The sequence below is a fragment of the Rhinatrema bivittatum genome, chromosome 13 (genome assembly GCF_901001135.1).
Source record: "Rhinatrema bivittatum chromosome 13, aRhiBiv1.1, whole genome shotgun sequence".
NCBI lineage: Eukaryota > Metazoa > Chordata > Amphibia > Gymnophiona > Rhinatrematidae > Rhinatrema > Rhinatrema bivittatum.
Window position 1 is genome coordinate 68561641 of NC_042627.1, and position 19113 is coordinate 68580753.

Genomic DNA, 19113 nt, shown 5'->3' on the forward strand with positions numbered 1-19113 from the left:
AACTGCATCCCACAGATAAGCCCCATTTCACTTTCGACAGTCATTGAGGCAGGGGTAAAAGTATGGGAATTTATTTATTTTTAATTTTTCTATACCGAAGTTCCAGTACGAATACAGATCACACCGGTTTACATGATAACAACAAAATTCACTTAGGAGCGTTACATATAACAAATAACAAATAACAAAGAACAACATAACAAAGAAGGCATAAAAATATGAAAAGAATTTTAACTTAATATATAGTAAGCAGAACATATCCTATCGTTCTGCTTGCATCTCCTGTGTGTGCCTGCATCTCCCTGACAAAATACTCCTGAACTATGTCCTGAAACACCCCTCGTCCTCCCCTTTTTTCTGCTGGTAAAATGTACCCTTGAAATGGAAAATCCGTGTGTATTCTCGACATTTATAAAATAGCATGTCCACGGGTGCCAGGAAATGCTATTTTTATGCGTGAAACCCCTTTTGAAAATCTACTCCATAGTGTGCAATAGTGCGCACTAGTGCGCATACTATTACCTGCTATGAAAAATGCACGCAATGTCTTTCTGCCGCTGAGGAAACAGGTTTTTCCAGGGGTTGGGGAGAGCAGGAGGGTAACACAATTGCAGGTAAATGCCATTTTTCCTCCATCATTCTCCATAGGCCCTTACACTAGTAATACTGTAGCTTTACCTACTGTGTGTAACGTAAGTAGCAGTGCTCGAAGTAGAAACCTGCAAGAGTAGTGAAGCCTAAGCAGAGAAAAATAAATAAAGTTAAAATGACTTTTGAGAAAAGTAATTAGAGGGAACTGTTTGCCAATATTCTGTTTAAATGTGAAGGCCTTTGTCACTTGGATACAAGCTGTCTGCAGTGCCATATGCCAACACATCCAATGAATCTGTCTTAAAATATACATAAAAATCATGAGCAAAGAAAAGCAAAGCACAGTCCTAAAAAAAGCACTGGTGGGTGTTCACAGTACAAGAGATCCAAAGTAGATCCATACCATGAAAATGGGTTACGCCTACAGCAATAAATACCAATTATTGAAATGCTTGTGCTGGTCCAGATGGTGGTGACGTGGGGGTTTTTATTGAGATTTGTCGCTTTAGGTGTGCCCAGATTTTATTGCAGCCAAGTAAATATAATACATAAACTCAGTAAGTTAATCTAGAAAGTGTAGCATGACTTTAAAAGCAAGACTGTATATTTTGGGGATCATTTTGTTCTAATTTCAGTAAGAAGTATAGCGAGCAGGTAGAAAATATTGAGGCTTATTTTTATTTTTACTTATTCGTACTTTTTGCGGTGGCTAAAAGATGCACTCTGGGATGGTAACTTTCAAACGGGCGTGCATGCGCGCAGTTCGCAGCCATTTTATAACGTTTGCGCATGCTATCCTGTGGGTGCATCCATCAGACATATATAAATCTATGCATTCTAATTATGACCCGTATACACTTATTATTCAGTAATATTGATTGCACCCCAAACTGAATAAAAAGAACATTTTAAAAAATACATATAGAGAGAGGAAGCATTTCTACTCATATGTCACCTTTCTACTTATAAGACAATATATAAAGGTATAAGCATTTTTCCCATAGACAAAAATGGGAGAAAAGCCATAAAGATGAATTTTAAAAGCCAGGGGGTAGATTTTAGAAACTTGCGAAAGTGCGTCCATGTGCTCACGCGCGCACATGGACACACAATTTTAAACCATGCGCACGCCGGCTTGTCCATCTCTGAGCTGTATACATGGAACTTAATAGCTATAAGTTTGCAGCCATGAGCTTTTGCAGCACACGCCCGGCGGCAGCGTTATTCTGATACTTGCGGAAATGGCTTTGGAAATGAACGCCCGGCGTGTTCAGATCTTTTCATTTCCAGTGCACAAACCGAGCTGGGATGGAATAAACGTCTGCTTTTCAGGGTTTGAAGATGCATGCGGTGAGATGCGTACATTTGTTCCACCGGAACGGAAAACAGTAAGTGATTCCGTTCCAGGCCAGCTGAAAGTGGCATTTATTGATTTGTATTCCGCATTTCACACGCTCCCTGCCAACCATTGAGAGCTTAGTGGTGAACAGAAAAATGGATTTGCTTAATTGCTGGGTTGGTCCAATTATATTGGTGGCTACAGACTTCCTACAATCCTCAGCCTAGGGGTGGTTAATGTGCTTGTGAAGGGGGTTGTGAGATGGAGATCTTGACCACAGATTTTCCTTGGAGGACAAGATCCCTGTCTCCTGCGATTACAGGATTACAGCGCATGGTTGTGGGTGCGGGCATGGCCTTCTGGGTCTGCAGGCTACTCTTACTGGTTTGCAGACACATGGAGGGGATGGTGACAGGGACGGGCACAGAGGATCTCCAAGAGAGAAGGTGGATGGGCCCCATAGTGTTTGACACTTTCTGTGTTGTAGAAGCCAGGGACATCTGTTTAACATTAGAAAACCGGATTTTAGGACCTATCAGTGGTATGCTATGTTAGGAAACAGTGGCATATTTCCTGCTGGGTTTTGGAAACAATATTTCGGGTTTTCTGTCCCCCGGTTTGCCCCCAAAGTATTTTGCCACAGAATTGCTATAGCAAGCACTGATGCAATTATTTCATAAATCCTTAATGTCAGTGGTGGAATGGTTCCGGGCTCAGAAGGGCCACATCGCCTGTGCATGGGATCTCGCAGAGGGTGGAAAATCACTGCCCATGCTTGTGGGGAGCTGGTGCTAACCTAGCAGTGGGAAGGGCCTCTGCAAATAAGGAATAAGCCACCCCTAGCCCGCAAGGCTACGACTGCGGAAAGAGCCGTTATAGTGCTTTCATTCACCTTCCCTTCTCTGGCCCAGCCTCTCCCCCATCCAATTACAGAAAGGCCATGGATGTTGCTGGCACATAAGTGCAACCTGACCGCTTGTTAATTTGGCGTTCTCTGCTTCTCTCAGTATACCGCAGTGATTTTAGTGCCTTAGTTATTCATTTTTTTTAAGCACTTGATGAATACTGAAAGCTTTCTGAGCTTTGCTTCAACGGTTGTTTGACAAACATAATGTCACAGACCGGCTCACAGATATTCACTTCATTGGTCACCAGTGCGATCGCTTCACTTACCCTTTGCTCCCAAAGGGACAACTGGGTTCTTGCATATAACGCCAGTCAAAGTTTATTCTGCCTGTTGAGCCATTTTTGCCCACTTTCACCCGCTTGCTTTGTGTGATCGTGTTTTCCAAAAGCACCCTGAAGCCGGAAGGCTAGAGCTGGGTGGGAGTTTCCTTGAACGTGTACTACTAGTGAGTGGGTAGTTGCCTTGGTGCCTATAGCTATGGTAACTGCAGGAGATCACAGCAACATCCAAACATCTGTCTTTGATCAAATTCTGGGCTTTAATTTGTTTGTATTCTTATGGGCACTGACTACTGCAGATGCGTCAGTTTTTCTGTTTCCTTTTTTATTATTTTTTTTCATGATGCAAATATTGATGTCAGTGTCTAAGCCACTCGAAAATTATGAAATTGTGTCAGCGAGACATCTCACTCACAGACAAAGGATTTGGTCTCCGTAAAATAAGCTCCAGTCCATCAGATTCCCCACTCTTGTTGGCAGGGGGCAAATGATGAAATGTTCCAGTGTATGTATCAGGGGAAAATATAATCTGGTACCAGTGAATCATGATTATGTAACCGTGCAAGTCCTGAGCCCGTCATGGGGGGTTTTAAAGTGTGGTTGATCGCATGGTGCAGAGGGCCAAGTCCTCTCTGGGACAGCGTTGCTAGAGCCAGTTCCAGAACTAATTGTGCAGTGTCCAAGTTGTGGTTCCAACTATTCTGATTTTTATTTACAAAAATAAATATTTACTACACAGGCAGAATGTGCATGTACATGGTTTCAGGGGGTTTTTTGGTCCCCCATGCTGAACAAGTGTGTCAAACTCATATTTCCAATACAGAAATCAAATCTTTTACATTGCTCACTTTCTAGGTAGGGTTCTCATGGAGATGCAAGATATCTGAAGGACACAAAAGAATGCTGCTCCTCCCAGCCTTCCTGAGAAGGATCTTACAATTCATTCTCTCATAAAAGCTTCTTCCTTCCAATGGTTTTGACTTGGAGCTTTAGAATCACAGTTTTTACTATTCAATATTGAAATCATTGATCCATCTCACTCCCAACTTCAGATATGCTACCCAGAGTAATGTGCTGAGATTTTAAAGCGTGCAGCCTCTCCCCAGCTTACCCAAGGGACAAATCTTCTCATTCTCTATTGAACGCTTCCCTTTCTGAAAAAGATACTATCCAGAGGTACCATATACAAGGGTTTCACATTCGCTTTAGTGTGTGTTGGAAGAATCCCCCTCTTACTGGCTGTTGCAATTCTCTTCGCTGACTAGAAACATCTTGCAGGTGGGATTACATACTCTGGGCTTTACTAGCATTGCCATTCTCTCTTCAGCCGTTATCTCCTCTGAATTTTGACTTTCAGGTCCACTCACTGCGGCTGTTCATACACCAAACTCAAGCTTCAGTCACACTCCTTTAGAACATGCTCACCCCATCTATTGGGGCACTATCCTTAGGCGTTCATACTCACTGAGACACAACCTGTGGCACAGGTCCTACAGTTATAACGATATTGCATGCATGTAGCAGAAGTCTGCAACATATTCAGGCAGTAGATTCAGAAATTCCCTTGAGAGAATTCTGCATGTTCCAGTTATTGTTAAATGCAACCACTCAATTTACATTGTCTTTAGAAATAAGATCATCATATTCCATAGCCATTTTTCTCAAACCCGAAACAAAGATTCCATCTGTAATTATTCTAGAAAACCTCTCCTAGAGTCCAGGAGTTTTTGGCCATGTTTTCACGGGGAACAGGTGAGAGGGCAAGTACTTCCGTGCCTGGTCTTAGGTAATGTAGACGTGTACACATACTGGCAGAGGCTGGATATTAACAATAGGTGAGTCTTCATTGTTGACCTGGTACCTTGTGGTTTACATTTTGATTCAGCCTTTTAATGAACAATTCAGGTTTACCTCATGACCAAAATGGTAGTGAAATGTCTAAATGTATTGTAGACTCTGATCACATGGAAAAATCTCTTTCTCTAATTTTGAGGGATGCAAGGAAGAGGAACTTTCAGCCTTTGGTTTCCCAAAGCTTTTAAGCATGTGGCTGTATGGCACAAGGGGAAGTGTGGGTGCTCTTGTCTTGGTTGAAGTCAACATCTGAGTCTGATATAGATTCAGAAGTCATCAAAACGAGAACTAAATCTGAAACAGTTTGCCCATGTACACCAGGTACAGAACATAAAGTGAGGATAATGTTACATCTTGGCAGTGTTTATACCTCTATCTTTTTTTCAACATTTTTATTTTACAAATTCACCTTTTCATAGGAGGGAGGTGAGCAATAAGTGGATACAACAAACAAAGATTACTAATGATTTTATTACCATTGACTCCTGCTGCAGTAGTTCCATTTTTTTGGTTAAGGCAAAATACATTTCAGGTTTTTTCAAAGAAATGCCACTTCCACTAGGCAGTAACAATCCTAATTTTACAATGCAAAAAAACAGACAGCCAAAGTTAAGATTCAGCCTGGAATCTAAAGTGAATTTTTTTTTAATAATGAGGCAAATAGAAAGCAGTGAATTGAAGCATCAAATAACCTGTAATTTGAGTCCTTTAAAAAGGGATGATGAATTCTGATTGTTAACTCCACTGACATGTTTCCCATGAATGTGAAGATAATTATGGAGCATGGGTTCTTTTTCTCTCAGGCAGACTTAGGAAGGAGTTTCAGATACAGCCTTGCATTGCTTTCACATACAGTGTGAACAAAAGTAACAGCTTAAGGTGATCAGAAACGGGTGACAAGGTTGAGACCGCCAGCTTGATCGTATCTGTGCACTGCATCTCCCCTAACTCCCCTTGTACAGCCGGTGGAGGAAAAATTAACACACGACAGGGTACCAGACTGCTGACATTTCAAAGTCCAAATCCTGGGGAAAAAGAAGTAACCCAGATGTGCCCTGTCAGCACTTGCACAGCTGGTGACAGCTTGGCTAGTGGGGCAGGCTTAGGCTGAGACAGACAAGCTTAAAACACACATTATAAGGATTCAATTTTACAAATTGCTCAAATAATGTTAGAGGGAGGTCAGTGTCTGCAAAAGGGATGAACCAAAGGAAACCTATATGGAAATAGTGGTTGGGCTTTATTACGATGAAGATACCAGAGATTTAAGAATGAGTTTTCCTTTGTACTAGGTCTCACTCCAAACCATTCAGACAGGTCATTAGGCTGATGCCCATCCTTATAGCCTTCGTCTCTTCCCATAGGAAGGGAGACTTAAGAAAGCTCTCGCCATCATCAATGCTATATGTGAAGTGGTGTTAACGAAACTAGTGGCTTTTCATACAGGAAGCTGTTCCTATAACAAGTACCATGGACTCAAAGACCAAGAGCAATGGGGATGCTGACAAATTCGAATCTCAGCCCTTACCATAACACACGAGGCAGCAGCCAAGTCAAAGATCTGACTTAGTATATAATAATACATTTTATGGACAAGGAGACAAGAATTATAGGTGCCTAGAAATATTTTAAAGATGATGGTCCTATAATATAAATAAATAAATATTTGTCATTGCTGTTTCTGATTATGGTTGTGTGGAAGAGTAAACCTCATGCTGAGACGAAGAATGATCCCAAAGCCTGAAATGCTAAACGTAGGCATGAGATAATGTGGTGTGGACCGACTGTTGAGTGAGGATGAACCATTTTCTTGTGACTCTGCTTCGTTCTGTTGTTGCACTTCTCCATTTCTGTACTCTTGGACTTGAAGAGAGAGAGTCGGGCACTGTGAGGCAGACTGTGACTTGTTGTCATGCGAATTAGCTTACAACAACAAAATCACTAGTCTTCCACAAGGGGCCAACCTGACATCTTTCCCCTGTTACTGCAGAAGAAAACTGGCTTGACAATTAGAAAAAGAGAAACATGATGACAGAAAACAACCATACAATCCATTTTTATCTGCGCATCCACTACAATCCCTGCCATTCCCTTAGAGAGCCCCTCTGTTTGTCCCGTTTTCTTGACTTCAAGCTTTCCTTGTCTACCCTTTTTCCCATTGGAAGGCTGTTCCATGCACCTGCCACCCCAGCTCTCGTAGATACACGGAACAATGATTACAGTAAAGTAGAATCCTAGAAACCTTTAAGATGCAAGGAGCCCTGGAAAGCTTTGTAGAAATATCCTTCTCCACTGACTTGGTGATTGGTAAAGGGGAGGGAGAAGTTGAAAACATAAGCTCTTGACCATGGCTCTGCAGTGGAGAAGCTTAAGAAGGTAACTGTGACACGGGTGCATGGGCGCACATGTACGCGCGCATGCCAGCTCGCGCCAAAGGTGGCTATTTTATAACATATGTGCGCATGGTATAAAATAGGCTGTGTGCACAATATTTTAGAGGGATGCACGCATGTGTGCGCAAACGCTGCCTCTACTGCGGAAGGGGGGGGGGGATTTTATAAGGGATGCACGCCGACGCCATACATTTCCCAGTTAAGGGATAGGGCATCCCCACCCCCCCTAGTTTAACGGTCTTCCTTTCCCCTTGTTAGCCCTGACCCTTAAATCCCGGCTGACGAGCTTAGATATTTTTTTTTATTACTTACCCCCTATCCATAGCAGGAGTAAAGCTACACAGCAGGGAACGCCAGCACGAGTTTGTGCGCGTAAATACGGGTACATTTCTTGCCCACACCCCGCCCCTTTTTGGGCTCTCTCACTTGTGCACTTAGAGGGAAATGCACGCGTACACGGGCGACTTTTGAAATGCACTCAGCGAGGGCCGCCCCGACATACTCACGAATCTCCTGGTTTTGGCGCACACCGCTCTTTTTTTTAAAATTCACCCTATAAGAGCAGATCATTGTTTTCCATTTGGCCATCGCGTTGAGTTTCTGAAGGATTGAGGTCCCTCACCTCCGAAGATGATCGATCCCGAGAGTCCAGCCCTGCAATCGGATTGGGTATCCTATTGAACACACCTTAGAGTCAGTGTTTAATCCTTTCCTGGATAACGCCGGTGAGGTGCAGCGTTTTGTTGCAATTAAAAAAAAGCAAAAAAAAAAAAATTCCTGTCCCAAATACAGCATGAAAGTTTTGTACCGAGCCTTGAGATTTACGCTTATATTGTTATGGGAGATTTGTCCCGTTTATCGTTTAGCGCAATTTGGGCCTCTGTCAAAATATGCCTTCGGCAACTGGAGTTTGAGTTCAAACGACAGCAGCCAATTGGGTTCCAGAATTTTCCTCACCATGGCAACAGTTTTAAAACAACATGAAGTCTGGCATTTTACACATCTTGAGAATAAAATGTATCCAAAAAGACTATTAGCATGGAGAACGCAAGAAATTATGGTTATGTCTGTATAAAAATGCATTATCTCAAATTGCATAAGAAACTTTTTAGACAACAAAATTGTCCAGGATCTGATCAGCCACTCCATATTAAAGTTAGTAAACACTCCCTACTAGCAAAATCATTTTCTAGACTTCAGGTGTCAGTTTAACAAACCAAAATGCTGCTGTTTCTACGGCTTAGTTCCTTTCGTCCTTATAAATCGGCATGCAGCTGTGAAATCCTGGCACTTTTCTCCTCTGCCTTCAGGCTTCCCACGTAATTGGCACTGGGGGCCGGGATGCAGTAACATGAACCTTTTGTTCTCACTAGCTGTCCCCCCCATTCCATGACACCCCCCCCCCATTGCAGTGATGCCCAGGAGCCGCAGATCAGTTTCTCCTCACCACGTGACACGCATGCAGCCCAGGTCCAGCCATTAGTGACTGTTGCATGGTGGTGGTAGAGACCGTGGGCATTTACCTCTGCAGCATCCCTAGCCACGGCCAGCCCTGGTCAATGGCAAGGTCCGACTTGGGATTCAAACCCGGGACCCTCCCCCAGCACTGACACTGACATCACAGTTTGTTTGGGAACTAATGAAAACAAGATTTGAAACGGCTTCTAAGCATGAGATGACCACATCTGTTCTACGTCAGAGGAAGAAAGGCAAGGTTTCAATTGAGAGGAAGAAAAAAAATAAAATCATTCCACTTTGGTGGTGGGTGAAGACCAAGCCCCTGTCCCAGCAATAATTATTAAGGCAGCTTTATTGGGAGCTGAGCAGAAAAGGAACCTTCCCTCCCTCTATCCCTGTATTTCTGGAGCCAGAACACCAGCCTGACTTGATGCCTCCTTTAAAAAGCTGCTCTTCCTTTTCCTCTTTGGAATATTGGCTTTAATGTGGTGAAAGCTTTCCTGAATCCAAGTTGAGTATCCCAGGAGCCATGCAACCAGGAGTCAGTGTGGAGCCCGGGCCATCCTTGGTACTGTGCACCGAGATAGCCATCTGCATTGCTCTGGCACTGGTCACTGCCATAAGCCCATGGGCATAAACTCCCCCAGCCCAGGCTCTTCTGGAGGCTGCTGCTGGGGTGAAGAGTGCAAGAGCAGAGGTGAGAGCTGTTCAGTCTGAGGCAGAGAAGAAGAGGAAGCCTTCCCATGATAAGGCTGGGCCAATGGCCCCAGCACTGGCAAGGGATGAATATTCCTGAGCTTGTGAGCAGTACTCTGCAGGAGGCCATATTGGCACCAGGCCTCTTAAGCAGATTTGGTCAGCTATTGTACGTATAGACAACTTGATTTCAGGCAGTATCAATAACCTTTGTGCTATTATTACTGCAGAGGTTGCAACCAAAGTGCAGATTTAAGAGTCTGTTAATGCAAACTTTGAGCAATGCTTAGGTGATATTGAAAAATGGGCCTCCTCAGTCTACACATGCAATGCTGTCTTAATTAAGGGCAATCTGGTTCTCCATAGTAAAGTGGAACAGCTGGACAATACCAGGAGAAACAATCTATGATTTATTAACTTTCCTGTCAACTCCTGGGTGCCCCTCTGATATGATGAGGCTGCAGAGGAGAGAGGTCTAGAATCGTTCCTCTGAAACCCTCCTACTTTTAGCTAAGATTTATTGTCTGCGTGGAAGAGATGGCAGGCACCTGGAAGAAACAGGTTTGCAGGAATCCCAGTTATCATCTGATAGATTAGATGCATGAAATACACTTTGAAGTGCATTAAAATGGACTATAAATAAAATTGTATTTGTATTTTATATTTGTTACATCTCTGCTTCAAGAGTCACAAGAGGAAGTTATAAAAGTCATGCTATCCTATTGGTTAAGTTTCCTTTGGATCCTGACCGAGAGTGGATGCTCAGAATTTTTTCCCACTTAAAGATTCTCCGTTTCTTGGCAAAAGATTATGGGCGTTTCCTGATATTTCTAGGTCTGAACTGAAGCCCAAGCTTAACCAGGGTGAGCACTGTGGCCATCCTCCCCTCCCCACCCCCATCCATTACTCCACCATCCGTGGGTCTTCTTTTTGTCTCTTCATTCTCTCCCTACCCTGACTCTGCTGTTTCTCACTCTTTGTTAAGGCAGGCACTTTGTAAGAACATAAGAACATGCCATGTTGGGTCAGACCAAGGGTCCATCAAGCCCAGCATCCTGTTTCCAACAGAGGCCAAAACCAGGCCACAAGAACCTGGCAATTACCCAAACACCAAGAAGATCCCATGTTACTGATGCAATTAATAGCAGTGGCTATTCCCCAAGTAAACTTGATTAATAGCCGTTAATGGACTTCTCCTTCAAGAACTTATCCAACCCTTTTTTGAACCCAGCTACACTAACAGCACGAACCACATCCTCTGGCAACGAATTCCAGGGTTAATCTCTCAGGCTGCTGAAGAGTAATTATGTAAATAGGCTTTCACCGCACCCAGGCATTCTTGAAGGGGCTGCAAGGAGATGGGAAATAAATAAATTACCTGTCAAAAGTAAACAAGGACTTTGATGGCTCAAACTTTACAAGTCTAGCCCAAGGGTAATGGTGGTTCCCATTCAAGTTCGTCTCCTTGCAGGCACAGGGGATCATTGACTGGTGGTGACTCAACGCCTCCAAACCCTCCGACTTCTGCAGCTCTTAAGGGGCTGTCGCAGATGGGTTATGACCCTGCTGCTAGGCGTGGGGGGAGGAGGGGGGGGTCAGAGGCTCTGCCATAGAGGAGAGGAGGGCATGGTCCTTGTCTTTAAGACAAGAAGCCATTGCCTTGGGTGCTACCTTCTTTATATGTTCCCTTCAGCATTATGCATTCCCTGACCATCAAGGATTGCTTTCCTTCCTGGGAGCCGGAGCTCTGCCGCTGGAGTAGATTCTGCTCCCAGGGTTCCTAAAGCCTTAGGCAAAGCCGCGGGTGTTCTGGATGTTACATTTCAGCCATAATTGCTGTTTGTGTTTTGCTTTCTGTCCCATGTTTTATGTTTCTGCCCGCTCCCTTTGTCTGGGGCCTGTATTGACACTTTCAGAGTAAAAGCTGTCTTTTGTTCAGGACAGATTTGTTATCCTTGAAAATATGTATTTACGGTGTCACATTTCTTTCAGACGGAGTGGTTGAAAATAATGGTAAAAATTTTATAAATTATAAAACAACATCATGAAAAGCAAAAAGCTGGCAGAGGGACAGAGAGGATAGGAAAGAGCAAAGACGGAGGGGAGAGAAAGGAACAGACACAGAGGGCAGGGAATACAGGGAGAAGAGCTGAGGCGCACGGGAGAGAGACACGCGGGAGGCGAGAGAGGAGCAGACGCTCGGGGAAGAAGCAAGAGACTGAGAAGAGCAGAGAGAGACACACGAGAGGGGAGGGGAAAGAGCAGCAGAGAGGCGACAGACAAAAGCAAAAGACACCACAGGGAAGATAAATGCATTTAATTTATATTCTGCTTTGCGGGCACTTCATTCAGGTGCTGCAGGCAGAGATGCACAGGAAGGGAAAGCGGAGACATACAGAAAGGGCAGAACGTCAAACACATTAAAATGAAAAAAAAAAAAAAAATTGTTTCCTTTGACAAAATTTCTAGAAGATAAATACAGCACAGCGAATAGGCAGGAGGCAACACCGTGTGTGTGTGAGTGTGTGTGTGTGTGTGTGTGGGGTGGCCTGAATGGGACCTGCAGGAGAGATCACCTGAAGCAGGTGGAAACCAGAGAGAGGAGATGGCCAGCCGGGAGTCCGCGGTCCGAGGCATACCAAGGATCTGTGGGGGAGAGAAGAGCAGCCGTGAAATCACGGCCTTGTGGGGGGGTTAGGCAGTGTACCCCATGTTAACTTTCTAAAATTTGAGTGCAAGAGAGAAGGGGGGGGGGGGCCTCTAGAGCAAACCATAGCCCAAAAGGACAAGATAGACAAGCAAAGAGAGAAAGGCCGGTGGAACAGGAAGCGCGCTCATCCAGGACTGAGAGGGGTTCAGCAGTCACACGATCTATGTCCCTTCTGCCAGATCCTCAGAGCACTGCCAGCCCTAATGGCACGAGTCACCCCCACCCCCAGCTTTATTCCCTGCTTTTCTTATGTCTGTGCCCGCCTGCCTCCCCTCCCCTCCCCCTGTCCTTCATTCGAGAGCAGGAGGTTATACTTGCATGGGATCCTTCCACCCCCGCCGTTTCTATGTCTCTCTCGTTCATCAGCCACCCTGGCTGCAGCGTTTCCTGACCTTTCCATTGGATCCCGATGTCTGTAACCTGGAGGGGGGGGAAAATAAATAAATAAATAAATAAATAAATAAATAAATAAATGAAATAATGCACAGGCGGCAAACTACATTCCTAGAACCCGTGTTCAAAACATATGCATCAAATTATTATTCCGTCCTGTAGTTAGGCTTAGTTAAACTGGCCTCGTTAAGCTCATCTGTTCATGTATCCATAGCGGGGAGTTTAAAGGATAACCATATTTCCAGACTATACATACACGGGTAGATTTTATAAATTTGCGCAAGCTCGTACTTTTGTTCGCGCACCAGGCGCGAACAAAAGTACGCTGGATTTTATAAGCTACACGCATAGCCGCGCATATCTTATAAAATCCAGGGTCGGCGCGCGCAAGGGGGTGCACATTTGTGCAACTTGCATGCGCGCTGCCTGTTCCCTCCAAGGCCACTCCGAAATCGGATCGGCCTCGGAGGGAACTTTCTTTCCACCTCCCTGCACCTTCCCCTCCCTAACCCACCCCCCCGGCCCTATCTAAACCCCCCCTACCTTTGTTGGCAGATTTACGCCTGCTTTCAGCAGGTGTAAATCTGCGTGCGCCAGCGGGCTGCTGGTGCGCCATCACCCGACCCGGGGGCTGGTCCGGAGGCCTCGACCACGCCCCCGGGACCGCCCTGAACCACCCCCTGACCCCGGACACGCCGCCTCCCCGCCCCTTTTACAAAGCCCCGGGACTTACGCGCGTCCCGGGGCTGTGCGCACGCCGGCGGCCTATGCAAAATAGGCGCGCCGGTGCGCGAGTGCCCTGCGCAGGGCTTTTAAAATCCGTGCACATGCAAGGGCTCTACAAGGTGTGAAGATCCCTTTTTTTGGCACGGTGTGGGATGCAAAAGCAAACATTCCATTCCCTTTTTTAAATGCTTAAAAAAAAAAAAAAAAACTGCAGCAGATTATTTCTGTGAGCAGTCTTGAAAGACTTGTATGGTTGGGCAGGATGTGGGGGAAACTGAGGGTAAAGGCCAGGCCTGTCTGCTGACCTGAAACGCTTGCGCAGTTACACCGCGACGCTTGGCTATGGCGACCATCTGCCCTGCATTTAGAAGGACAGACCCTCGCCCACAATTTCTATTTAAAAACATTACCAAGTTCTTCTATGCATTTTAATAAGGCTTAAGACACGTTCCTCGCTCCTTTTCGAAGGTGAATCATCCTTGGCTTGGTGTGAGATGGGAAAAGTAGGTCAACCTTTCAAAAAGGAATGGACAAAAAGGTAAGGGTTTTTAAGAAGCTACGTGGACCAACCAGCCTGTGGCGTCAGATCTCGAATAAGGACTTAATAATCAAATATTTATCCACCGGGTATGATTTCCCATGAAAAAAAATTGGAGAAGGCAAAAAAAAAAGGTTTTAAAGTAATTCAATATTTAAAAGGGGTACTTTTAGATGGTTGTCAGGATGAGGTAAAGGGGTTGGTTGTTTTTTTCCCAAATAGCCCCAGTGGTGCGGTCTTCAGATGCTTATCTAAGTGGGTGATCCAGAAGCACGAGTTCCCTTTAGGTAAGCAGATGGCATCTTTAAAACATCAAATATCCCAGTGAAATGCCATTTAGGTGACTAATCCTGCATCAAGTATGAAAATGTCTGCCGAGACGAGTGTTGCTATGGCTTTTTGAGTTTTCTTTTGCGAATGAACCTTTGTAGTGTTTGGCTGTTTTGGAGAGGTTTCTGAATTTCTCAGGCATTGATGAATTTCCCCTACGAAAGCATCTTGATACCGTCACGGTTTTGGGAAATTTCCTTTCCTCTCTTTTCAGAATATTCATGTTTCTTGGCTCATGCCCTGACTGGCTTGTATTATTGGTGGGGTCCATAGCACTTGTGTCAGGCCTTGGTTGTGCCAATGCAAGAATGTCTGGGAAATCTCCAACTTTCCTTGGGCTCCTCCTTGTTACAGTTTTTTCCGATTATTGCTCCCCAACGTTTGCACTGTTTGTGCTTATGTATGTCCAGCTCATGGCCATGCTGTGACTATTTAAACACCATCATTGCTATCCACATTTTCTTTGGAATCTGAAATAATCTTATTGTACCCGGGGAGAGGCTGGATCAAGTTTCCGTCTGGGTCGTAGTCCCTGAAAACCCAACACGTTCTTCTCCAGCTGTACATTGACTTATTGGCATGTAAAAATAATTTAAAATTTGACAGCAATTTCAAAACTGAATTACTATTTTTTTGCTGATGATAATTTATATACAACATAGTAACTTATGGCTAATAAAGACCAGTTGGCTCATCCAATGTACCCACTTGACATTCATAGTGATGTGTGAATCACACAACATATAATACTTATTTTCCCAATGTTGGCAGCTTGAGTGTGGTAATTTTGTGCACCATTGCCCGAATTTTAAGAGGTCTGCGCGCGTAAAATCCGGATGTTACGTGCGTGGCTGGGCCATGCATGCGCCGAGCGCATTTTAGAAACGGCCCGGTCATGCATGTAGCCCCTCATATGCGCAGAAGTGCCGGACCAACAAAAAGGGGTGGGCCAGAGGGTGGGGTCTGGGCAATTTGATCCTTGCATCTAGGAGTTCAACCATAGAAGTAGCATAGCCGCGTACTCTGGAAAAGTTTACTCTTATTGACCAACCTCATTCCATTCTTGTTCTGTTTTGGCTGCTATGACTCCATCAAGCTTCCTTTTACCTTTTGTAGAAATACTTCAATACGGTATTTAGCAGGAAACTGTTTTCATTACCTCTGGATTATAAAGTTATTGAAAGGTATAAGTTTTCTATAGAGAAATGTTTTCTAGCTCGGTCTTCCTTCTATCATGCAGGGCACCTGCTCACTTCATTCAGACATAGCATGTGACCTGAACTACATGGAAGTGTCCAACTAATAAACGTTCACACATCTGAAGATATATGAAAAAAATATGACTTTCCCCTTTTCTTTCTAAATCCAGTAAAAATAAACTCATAGATACTCGAGAATAAGAAATTTAGCTTGGTAGATGATTTCCATGTACGACTCATTGCTGAATATATCAACATGACATCCTGCAGGCCAACATTTGTCAATTTCATTTTCAGGATCTTTGCACTTCTGATGAGGAAAGGATATTGTCCAAAGGAAGCAGGATGTTCCTGACTAAGGGGGTCATTTTCAAAAGCAATCGCACGCGAAAAGGGACTTTTTGCACGTGATCACTAAATGGGGGCGGAGTCAGCCCCAGAAGAAGAGGAGTTGGGGCGGCACCGGGGCCGACGCTGCGCAGACAACGCTGGCGATGAAAGGTAAGGACCCTTATCGCCGCCAGTTTCGCGCCAAATAACTACACCTTTTATAGTGTAGTTATTCGGTGTGAAAGCTGGCAGCCAACGCACCGCAGTGGTGCAATGGCTGCCGGCTTTCGTAGGCCCACCCCCCCCATTACCGCCGGATTCTCTAAGGTCTGTGACCTTAGAAAATCCAGTTCTAAGTTAGCCATGTTTTAAAGTAATGGTGGGTCAGACATCATTTGGACCAACCTAAGTTTCAGAGTCTCTGGAAGGGCAGTAAGAGCAACCTGCCTCAGCCAATGTCATAATTCAAGAGACTATTCAAACAGCTAACGATTCCACTGGAAAGCACCCACCAGAAAGTAGAGCTGACCATTTACAACCGCAAGCCAGAATAAAATCTAAATCAGAATAAAATCCTCTTCTCCTCATTCTCTTCAGCCTCCCCCGCCGCTCCTGCCCTCTCTTTCTGTCTTTCTCTATATATCTATACACAAGTATCTACTCCTTCCTCAAACAAGCAAGCTCAAGCATAAAAGGCATCTTGACATTTAAAGAGGAGGCAGATACAGCATCCTAAGTGTGTTTTCCAGATCATCTGTGTGCTGTGAGGTGGATGCAGGGGATATTTGCTAGCATTAGAGTTAATTAGCATAGCCATGTTTATGAATGCAAATCAGTAATTCTAGGTAAACTCCCAGAGAGCAATAATGCCTTATAACAATGCACTGTCAAGGTGCGCTTAGCTGGAGAGTACGGACAGAGTTCTAATAACTCCATTTAATTCTTCTTTGGCGTTGCATCCCCGACTCATCTGGCTGCCTGCTGTGGCTTCATTTTTTAAAGGTAATTATTTTGTATGTAAACAGCTACCCATGGTTTCTGAATCTGACGCACCTTTAAACCGTATCATAGTCTAATGTTCTTGAATGCACTTTGTACGTATGCATCTCATCTTCATGCACTATTTCTGTCACCTATGTAAGTACTGTACTTTCAGCTGCAGACAAGTAATTTAAGTGTTATACACAGAAAATGTAATGTTAGCAATATGCACCTACGAACTGAATCGCTATTGAAGATTTAGTCGCTCCCCAAATAATAAAATATGGTCGATTGGGGAGTTATTACCAAGTCGTGTTGTTTTTACCTAGCTCAACGGCAGTACATGCCGTAAGCTGAAAAGTGTGATTATAGTATCTACCTTGAAACGTAGATGAGGCATAGACTGTGACTGCAGGAAAAGACCATGAAGCCAAATTAATTTCCTGCGGCACTACCACAGTCCTCAGTTAACCCCTGGCTTCCCTTCTCCCCTTCGCAACCCGAGATGCCCTGTGCTTATCCCGCGCCGTTACTGCTTTGCCTTTGCACCACTTTCGCTTTTCTTTGCATTCGCCACCCTCTCCATGAAGAAATATATTCTAAAGCCGCGCTTCAGCCTACCCTCTTTGAGCTTCATTGCACGACCTTTTGTCCCACAACTGTATAAATCCAAATTTTTTTTTTTACCTCTCCCTTCCTCTACTGCATTCGACGTTCTAGAAAACGTCTTCCTAGCGGAGTTCATCTCATTTCTGCCTCCTTTCCTACTCTGGTGTATTTTAATGCTAAAATCTCAGTAAGATGCTCCCCCAGCTTCATGCTTTGAATATATTTTATTTGTTCTGTGTCCCAGTGTTCCCTCCCTCACTGCTTCATTTTTCAGTCTAAGGCCTGCTCCAATACTCATATTTGCATATCTATTGTTATTTTTGATTCTGGAAACAAAATTAATAGATCCAGTGCAGTTCATTGAAGTAAAATATTGTACCTTTGAAAGATATAAAATGTGTATGCTTTGTATGCCAAATTAAAACACCATCTGTTAACCTCTAAAAGAAGTAACGTTCTTTATATTGCAACACAGAGTGATAATCTTACAGAAGACTGGCCAACTTAAGGAATATATTAGGTGTACTAAGATTTGCTTTCCAAGCATAACCTTGTTACACATTCATTACGTAGACAGATAACTAAAGAGAATGATGCAAGAAAGAGCCTTGGGGACCTTAAAATGATCAAACAGAGGGAGAACAAGGAGTTCAGTCGAAAATTAAAAGTCATACACCATTAATATTAATTAAGGGAACTAAAAATGATTGACCAGATTATTCTAAAGATTATGGGGATGTTATATCGGCAAACCCCCTACAACACTGGCCTGGGAGAGCCTGCAAAACTTGTTAAATCTAGAAGCCAAGCAGGCCTGGGCCGGCTAGTACCTGGATGGAGTACCAGCAGGGAAGAGCAGGTGCTCCAGGGTGCAGAAGGCATTGGCAAATATCTGTAGCAAAATAAAAATCACTGGGCTGTGATCATCTGACTCTCAACACCCAGAAATAGTTAGAAAGAGTACAGGAAGAACAAGCACAGATAGAGGAATAAGGATACACACACTAGCCATGGTTGCCAGCATAGATCACTGTTTTCGGGAACCACTAGTCTCTGTGCTCATAAAATATGCCAGAGGTTTGCAGCCATGTGGATCTTTTGTTCTTCCTCGAATCAAATTGATCTTGCCATGGACTGCTTTTTTTTTCTGTCCTGAAAACAGAACAAACAGACGCAGCGAGTCATTAAGTGGTGTAGAGAAGGCTTCTAACCAGGGGCGTATGCATTTTCAGGGCAGTTTTTGGAAATATGGTTTCTTATGGTAGCAGGAGCAGCAGTTACTATCGTAAGAAACTTGCTGGGCAGACTGGATGGACCATTTGGTCTTTTTCTGCCATCATTGCTATGTTACTATGCTCTGCTATGAGCAATAACAATTGAGGACGGTGAAACATGTTGTGCACACACCTTCCGCTCATGTGCTGCCACAAACCTTCCTAAACAGTCTCTCTCTCACTATTCCTTTTAAGAAGAAACCGGAGAGGCAGAGAGTGGAGGATAAGTTTCAGAGATTGATTCAGTCACTGCTCTCCGGGAAATCCACCAAACGAGGCTTCCAATTATTACTCATTATTATGGTGAAGATGGCTTATTTAACACTTCCATTAACAGATTTTTTTTTTGGGTCCAAATCTTTAAAGAGACAGAGTGTCTTTGATGTGGCAATCTCAGGGATATGCAGCATTCGCAGAATCAGTTGACAACGTAGGAAGCAAGGATGTAAGGCGCTCTGAGACGAGTCACATCAGGTTTAGAGAAAATGAAGTAATTACTCTGATAAG

General features: G+C 44.0%; 1 long non-coding RNA gene across 1 annotated transcript in view; it reads left to right on the forward strand.

The window, feature by feature from the left end:
- The window catches only part of LOC115075193, a 40108-nt gene extending 24223 nt beyond the window's left edge, over positions 1-15885 (forward strand). The window contains exon 3 of the long non-coding RNA XR_003852460.1: positions 15710-15885. This is a non-coding gene — a long non-coding RNA (uncharacterized LOC115075193). The remainder of the gene's footprint in view (positions 1-15709) is intronic.
- The last annotated feature ends 3228 nt before the right edge of the window (positions 15886-19113 follow it).